The sequence below is a fragment of the Salvelinus fontinalis genome, chromosome 33 (assembly GCF_029448725.1).
Source record: "Salvelinus fontinalis isolate EN_2023a chromosome 33, ASM2944872v1, whole genome shotgun sequence".
NCBI classification, from domain to species: domain Eukaryota; kingdom Metazoa; phylum Chordata; class Actinopteri; order Salmoniformes; family Salmonidae; genus Salvelinus; species Salvelinus fontinalis.
In genome coordinates this window covers 24,239,672-24,247,231 of record NC_074697.1, presented here as the reverse complement: position 1 = coordinate 24,247,231, position 7,560 = coordinate 24,239,672, and the positions used below count along the sequence as shown (strand labels likewise).

Here is a 7,560-nt window from a genome sequence, read left to right as displayed (position 1 = left end):
ACGTTCCTCGGAAGGAGGTACATTGAGTCCCCCGCAGTTTTTTTCAGCCGCATTGGCACAAATTTTGAAGGGTTTCATTCCCGCGGAGGGGAGCACTCTAATATAGTATTTTGATGACTTGTTATTGTGCTCTGAAACTCTTCAGGCATGTGAAACTGATACTTGAGCTCTTTTGATCTTTCTGGCAGAGAATGGCCACAAAGTATTAAAAACAACAAAACATACAACAATTAAAATATATATATATATTAAATATATATTATATTAAAATTAAAAGTTGCAACTTCTCTCCCAAACTGTAAAGTATTTTGGGAAATTATATCACTCCCAATGGCAGACAGCTTGGTCCAGAGAGAGTACAAGCTGTTCTCTCTGTCCCATAGCCTGTTACCAAACGACACATTTGATGTCACAGACTGGTATGACAGGGTACTGTAGGGCGTGGCTGCCTGACTATGCCGAGGTTGTCCAGCCTCTCTTAGATCTCATTTACGGTCACAAGATGGCTATGAATGATAAGATAAAAATGGACCCCTGAATAACTGACTGCCCTGACGAAACTGAAACAACTCATGACTACTTCTCCATGTCTGGGTCTCCCTGTACACATTCTAAACCCTTTCAATTTGTTTGCGTGTGTGTGTAAGAAGAATGGGTTTATGTCTTCTGTGTTGACTCAGGACCATAGGCGGGAAACAGAGAACAGAGGGTTACGATTTTAAGCAATTGGATGGCGTGGCGAGAGTGTCTGGTGTGTTGTTTGACAGCAGTTGCTGCAGCTACCGAGGCTGTACTGGCGTGTGCTGACATTGTTGCTATGTGTGAACTAACTGTGCATGTACCAGACGCTGGAGTCAGATGAGCAATCAGAATGTGCTTCTAACCATGTCTCATGTGACCCTGAAAAGGTGCACTGTGCTAAATCAAGCTACATTGTTACCAACTAAGGACAGGAGAAGCCACGACTGCACAGCGCTGGTGGAGCTTGTATCTAAACCAAGGTCAGATTTGACTGATGTCCTTTGCAGAATGCTGAATTGGAAATCTTTGTAGATGGCTCTGCTCAGAGGTCTGAGAAAGGAGAACCACTTGTTGCATATGCTGTAACAACAGCGGCAACCACACTTGAAAGTGCTAAATTGCCACTACATCTCTCAGCGCAGGCTGTAGAACTTTTTGCAATCACAAGAGCTTGTATACTGGCGAAGGATAAGTCGCTATGCATTTAGGGTAGTACATGATTTTGTTACATTGGGAAACAGAGTGGGTTCCTCACGTCCTCTGGGGAAACTATTTCTCACTGGAAACTTGTTGATAACCTATTGAAAGCTATTCTTCTCCCTTCTGAAATAGCTGTATGTAAATGTTAGGCTCATACTAACTCTCCAAGGGCAACATAATGGCTGATTTGGCAGCCAAAGCAGCAGTTGTGTCTACTGATTCTCCTGTGTTGCAGATGGGTTCACATCCTATTATGAATCTCTTCTCCCCCAATGACATTTCAGACTTGCGATCTTCTGTAGATCCTGTCGAGCTGAGGAAGTGGAAGAGGCTGTGTACATATGACAATGTGCAAAAACTGTGGTTGGGCCCGGCTGGGCTGCCAACTCTGCCACGTTCTTGTTTTCCCTACCTTGCTAAGTTTGCGCTTGGCCAGTACCAGTACCATGTGTCACAAATGGGGAGTGGTAGATTTACCTGGTAGAGTAACGCATTATTAAAGACAGCGGTAGAGTATAGTAGAGATTGTAAAATGGAAAGTCAGGTATGAGAGGAAGAGATATGTAGTTAATAGAAAGTAACAAAGAAAGTGGGAAAGATAGGAAATGAGAAGTTAATTGGAAAGTAAAATTTAAAATATAAATTCATATTTGAATTGTTTGAACAATACGATAGTGAAACTCATGGCAGGAACTGGCCTCCCCTGGGTCACGGTAATGCCACTCGCATTGATGTACATGAGGGGGCGGGCACACATAACTACTGGGTTGGCCCCCCATGAGATTTTGACCCCTTTCCTACAGAACAAGCTGAACCTGAGGGGCTGCAACGATGACATGGTAAGTTATTGTACTGCTCTAAACAGTGTTCTGAAGATTATTTTCCCCAGGGTGAAAGCAGCTTTTCCCCAGCCTCTGGTGGGGATCCTGCACAAACTGCAACCAGGTGACTGAGTGGTGGTGAGACCTGAGACGAAGGCATTGGAACCAGCAGAGGTGGACTGGACCGTACCAGGTGTTGCTGTTCGCGTAGCTAATAGGTCTACTTGGATCCATGCCAGCCACTGCAGGAAGGTGTCATACTGCCCACCAGACCCTGAGGATGGAGGATCCGAGACTACACCCCTCAGGCTCCTGTGGTGATCCCTGCCCCTGCTGGCTTAGGACAGGCAATCATGGCCGAGGGGTGCAATAATGCTTCCCACCGAGCAAACACAAGCCCCGGTGTCCCTCTACCCCGCACCCATGATTCCCAGAGTCCCTCTATCCCCAGGCCTCTACCCCGCACCCATGATTCCCAGAGTCCCTCTACCCCCAGGCCTCTACCCCGCACCCATGATTCCCAGAGTCCCTCTATCCCCAGGCCTCTACCCCGCACCCATGATTCCCAGAGTCCCTCTATCCCCAGGCCTCTACCCCGCACCCATGATTCCCAGAGTCCCTCTACCCCCAGGCCTCTACCCCGCACCCATGATTCCCAGAGTCCCTCTATCCCCAGGCCTCTACCCCGCACCCATGATTCCCAGAGTCCCACTATCCCCAGGCTTTGTGTCCCCTAAGGATCCTGTGATGATGCCTGCCCCTCTCAGACCACAAGCCTGCCCTCCAGGACTGGAAAACCTGACTAAATTGATCAGCTCCTCGTCCATCAGAAAGTTAATCTGGCTGAAGTGGTTCTGGGCTGGGAGGTAAAACATAACTACATTGTAAAGAACAGTGTCGGGCAGCAAGTGTTTGCTGTAGCAGAGGAGAACGACTGCTGCACTCTACAGTACTGGGCCGAGACCGACCTTTCACCCTTCACATCCAGGACAACCTGGGAGAGGAAGTGATGACCCTGATACGGCCTTTGAGGTGTGACTGCTGCTGCCTGCAAGAGCTGGAGGTGAAGATTCCCCCTGGTAGACCCATAGGCTATGTGGTGCAGGAGTGGCACCCTTACCTGCCCAAACTCACTGTGCAGAACAAGAGGAGAGAGCCCCAGCTTAAGATCCATGGGCCATATGTTGTTTGTCATTGCTGTTCAGATGTCAACTTTGATGTGAAGTCTCTGGATGAGACAGTGGTGGTGGGGCAGATCAGTAAGCAGTGGGTTGGATTGCTGCAGGAAGTCTTCACAGATGCAGATAAATTTGGAATCTCCTTCCCTATGGACCTGGATGTGAAGGTAAAGGCGGTGTTGCAGGGAGCCTGCTTCTAAATCGACTTCATGTACCTTGAGAGAAGTAGAAGAGGTGGATTACATTCCTAACCCTATGGGTGACATTTTCTGCCCACTGAACAACACTAGGATTGAAATTAAACAAAAACAGTGTGAATTTAGGACTTCCATCCATTGATGCTCAACGTAAAGTATGTTGAAATGTGACGTTAATAGAATGTTAAAGGCATAATCTGGGATATCACCTGATGCATTTATTCAGTGAAAAGAAATCCAGGAGATAGTGGGTTACTATGTTCTGTTGTCCTTTGTTTGCTAAATCATAAGTTGTCAACTGAAAGTGTGTTATTTTAATTATGAGTTTCAAATATAGTCTTTAGTACGTACATCAACCTTGGATCCTGAGCCTACTCTATGTACCCTGAGACCACTCTTAGCTCTCGTCCTTGACAGTGGCCTCTCCTCAGGCCCTGCCACACACCTAGGGTAGATTTTCACTACACTAGACTCTGCAACGGCTTTGAGACTTCACCTTGCACCAAACAGAGCAGAGAATTTAACATTTTTTACTTACCCTTTATTTAACTAGGCAAGCCAGTTAAGATCAAATTCTTATTTACAATGACGCCCTACCCGCTAGTGTCGTCACGCTGTCAATTGTATGAAAATACTGTGCATTCTAATGTCTACAGCCATGCACCTATCTTTTTAGTTCATCCGCTTTATTACTGTAGCCTACTTAGAAGGTGCACTTATGATATATTGTATGTCAGAACAATAGAGTTCATTAAAAAAAACTTTAATTATACAAAAAAGCGTTAAGGAGAGGATCATTCATTTATTTCACATCCAAGAGTTATCATAGTCCACTAAGAGTAGAAAGTGTGGGCGTAAAGGTTCATTTGAGACATTACGTTATTTATTTTTCTCAAAGTACATGAAGTCGATGAGGAAGCAGGCTCCCAGCAACAGCGTCTTCATCTTCACTTCCAGGTCCATGGGGAAGGAAATTGCAAAGTTATCTGCATCTGTGACAACTTCCTGAAGCAATCAAACCCATTTCTTACTGAGCTTCCCCACTGCCGTTGTCTCATCCACTGGCTTCACCTCAAAGACAACATCTGGTACGCATCTACAGTCACATAATGGCCCCTTGATCTTGAACTGGGGTTCTCTCCTTTCGTTCTGCACGGTAAGTTAAAGGTAGAAAGGGTGCCAGTTCTGCACCACACATCCTATAGGGTTACCAGGGGGACTCTGCACCTCCAGCTCTTGCAGACAGCAGGGGAAGCAGCAGGAGTCTACAGTTCTGCGGGGCCGCAGAACTGTAGAGTGCAGCAGTCGTTCTCCTCTGCTACAGCAAGCACTTGCTGCCCGACATTGTTCTTTACAATGTAGTTATGTTTCACCTCCCAGCCCAGAACCACTTCAGCCAGATTAACTTTCTGATGGATGAGGAGCTGGTTGATCTGAGTCAGGTTTTCCAGTCCTGGAGGGCAGGCTTGTGGTCTGAGAGGGGCAGGCATCATCACAGGATCCTTAGGGGGTACAAACCCTGGGGGTCGAGGGACTCTGGGGCTCATGGGTGCGGGGTAGAGGCCTGGGGGTAGAGGGACTACTGGGTTCATGGGTGCAGGGTAGAGGCCTGGGGGTAGAGGGACTATGGGGCTCATTGGTGTGGGGTAGAGGCCTGGGGGTAGAGGGACTACTGTGCTCATGGGTGCGGGCTAGAGGCCTGGGGGTAGAGGGACTACTGGGGTCATGGGTGCGGGGTAGAGGGACTCAGGGGCTTGTGTATGCTGGGTGGGAAGTATTATGGCCATGTGGCACCAATGTCATGGCCTCGTTCATGATCGCCTGTCTTAAGCCAGTGCCAATCAATCCAAGACCTTGGGTGGCCATGGGAACAATGCACTTTCACTTCTGAAAAGACCTAACAAACACACACCAAAAATGTAATTCCATATTTTCTAAATCAGCAGGTAGCCTAAGAGAAATACAAAACTAATAGTTTAGGTATATATATAGCCTACTGCTTTAAGAGAGAATTTAGAATAATCCTTCATTTAAAAAAAAAAGGTAAGTAGGCCTAATCAAGTGTAGCAGAGCATGCCTAACTAGACCAGCTAACTTGTGTAGGCATAAGCCTACGAGCTTTGTATTTATTTAATTGATTATTAGTTTCTTGTATCTTCAGGATGCCCAGCTCACATGGGCAATGGGTTTATAAAACACTGTATTCATGATTCAGTGTGTTACAAACTCTCTTTTTTTGCAGTAGCAAAAGAAAATTAACATACCTGTTTGTCCCGAAGTGTTCTGATGAGGATGACAGACACAGAAAGGCTAAAATAATGTTTACTATCTCCAACCTAGCCTAGAGCAAGGATTTTTTTCAAGAGCTCTGGATGCGTTTCCTTAGCAACCTCACTAGCTGTCTGTACATTCTCCCGTCAACATGCACAGATAGATGTTTTAACACATAGCTACATTTCGAGTAGTTTCCTGATGAAAATGAATAGGCTGAATGACTGACGTATCAGTTTAACGATCTACTGACCTGTGACCAGATACTCTTCACTTCCGTAGGCTGTGTGGGTGTAGAAAGGTGCTTTGGTGCGCTCCAACACAAGTGCGTCCGAAGTCTTGATTTTTGTTCCCTCTACGAATGCACGCTGCAAGCACGTGTCTATGGCTGACACTTTTCACGTTCTCTTTCCACAGGATAAGGGAAGTCCATTTTGGTTTCGGAGTGTCTCTCTGGGTGTGTTTTTTTGCATTGGATATGTTTACCATATCATATGGAGACAGAAACATAAACATTTTACCTTGTCATAAGTAGACATAATTGCAAATTATTAAATCCTTCCAATAGAAACAAAAATGTACTTGAATTTTTTTAACCTTTAATTAAATTAGTTGACTATTCCCATGGGATGATTTCACTGAACAACAAAAGAAAGGGATTATTGAATGATCCCCAATGATCCATCGCATCTCCCAAAAACGTTTTCAACATATCTGTAAAATGATAGTCTAGAAACTAAAGCTTAGGTTGACTTCCTCTCAGGCTTCCATGTATTGGCATTGGATGCCATTGTCTCCTTCAATCCGTGCAATGTCTACTCAGGAGTTTCAGGCTGCTTTACCACTCTCTCCCAAAATACATCATCCAGGAGGATCCTCTTGATGGGGCTGTCCATATCGGCAGACTGTGATGTGGCCATTTCTTGGAGACTGTCAAACATGATGACAACACCACCCCAACGGGTGTTGCTGGGCAGCTTCAATGTGCTGCTCTTATTCTTCTCACTTTGCTTGGTGAGGTAGATTTCTGCTATAACTTGATGACCCTTCACATACCTAACCATTTCCTTGGTTCTCTTGTAGAGTGTATCCATTGTTTTCAGTGCCATGATGTCCTTGAGGAGCAGATTCAATGCATGAGCAGCATAGCAATGGGTGTAATGTGAGGGTAGGTCTCCTCCACTTTAGACCAAGCAGCCTTCATGTTCGCAGCATTGTCTGTCACAAGTACAAATATCTTCTGTGGTCCAAGGTCATTGATGACTGCCTTCAGCTCATTTGCAATGTAGTGACCGGTGTGTCTGTTGTCCCTTGTGTCTGTACTCTTGTAGAATACTGGTTGAGGGGTGGAGATGATGTAGTTAATTATTCCTTGCCCACGAACATTCTACCACCCATCAGAGATGATTGCAATACAGTCTGCTTTCTCTATGATTTTCTTGACCTTCACTTGAACTCTGTTGAACTCTACATCCAGAAAATGAGTATATAAAGCATGTCTGTCAATCAGCCTACACCACGTGCACACACATTGTTACTATGACAACTAGCGTAGCCATGTCAGCAAATCACTGCTGTCTGAATACATACTGCAGTTCACTTTGTGAACAAGGGTTTTGGCATAGCCAGTCTCACACTTAATACTGTAACTTAATGTTATAAAAAAAGAGTCTAGAGACCCCTGGTGATGAACTAGGCTACATATGGAATTACTAGGCATTGTCCTCAGGGTACTTCTCATGAGAGATAACGTTAGGTCTGGCATTCTATCACACAATGTGATATCTAATGGCTTTCTACCTCGATTTATAACAAACAGGAACATATTTCTCATCCTTGAATTCAATGGCAAGGCACTCACTAATAATACAT

The 7,560-nt window shown here is 45.2% G+C and overlaps 2 pseudogenes; one reads left to right on the top strand and one right to left on the bottom strand.

Annotated features, from left to right (window-relative positions):
* The first annotated feature begins 1,718 nt into the window (after positions 1-1,718).
* LOC129831862 (phospholipid scramblase 2-like) lies at positions 1,719-4,104 on the top strand (annotated as a pseudogene).
* Positions 4,105-4,199: 95 nt separating this feature from the next.
* On the bottom strand, positions 4,200-7,511 carry LOC129831863 (phospholipid scramblase 2-like; annotated as a pseudogene).
* Between the last annotated feature and the right edge of the window lie 49 nt (positions 7,512-7,560).